Consider the following 802-nt stretch of genomic DNA (forward strand, 5'->3'; position numbering starts at 1 on the left):
ACATTTGCTTTTTTTCAATGTAATCTGCTCTTGGCAGTGATAAAAACCACACATGAGAGTCTCAATGAATCACTCATTGTGTAGAGATCAAGTAGATTATCTCTCCAATTAATGACCCTGTGGAATGGGAGAGGAGAGGAAATGCTTTCACTCGGCCAGATCGGGCTAGAGAGAATAATGTGGCAGAACTTAAAGCAGCAGTACATGTGCGCTTTCTCTCTCTTGGTCCCTCAGTGATATTAATTTTCACTGCTCTTCCCGTCTCTATTACTATGATTTACTCACCCCTTTATGATTTTTTTTAATGTATTTTTTTAAGAAAAGTTAGCCATAATGTATGAGCTATTAGGGCCTTTCGCACCGCGGGAACCTTTTCATAGTACCAGAACTAATTGTGGAACTACCCACTTTTCGGCGTGTTCGCACCGCCGGAACTGGGTGCGATTTTTAGTACCGGACTTTTAGTTTTAATTTTTTCAGTTCTGTTTTAAGTTTTATTCTGTATTCTGATTTCAGTGTGCATGTAGTTTTTTTTAAATCAAATTAAACCCTTTGACTAACTGCTAGTTGGTCAGACTAGTTAAGACAGTGTCTTAACATAGAGGCTACGTTTGTGCAACTAGCCCCTGGAGATGAAATTCATATGAAGTATATAGTGAGAGAGTTGATGCTGAAAACACCACGAGCATCACGCTTGCTTCAGTATGCGTGTAGTAGACGAAACCACGCCATTCACAAAGAAACATGCAGATGTCACGTCTTCAATGTGCTTCAATATTAATTAAGTGTACAGCACTACTTT

This window comes from Sinocyclocheilus grahami, unplaced genomic scaffold, assembly GCF_001515645.1.
Source record: "Sinocyclocheilus grahami isolate Dianchi unplaced genomic scaffold, SAMN03320097.WGS_v1.1 scaffold3366.1, whole genome shotgun sequence".
Classification (NCBI taxonomy): Eukaryota; Metazoa; Chordata; class Actinopteri; order Cypriniformes; family Cyprinidae; genus Sinocyclocheilus; species Sinocyclocheilus grahami.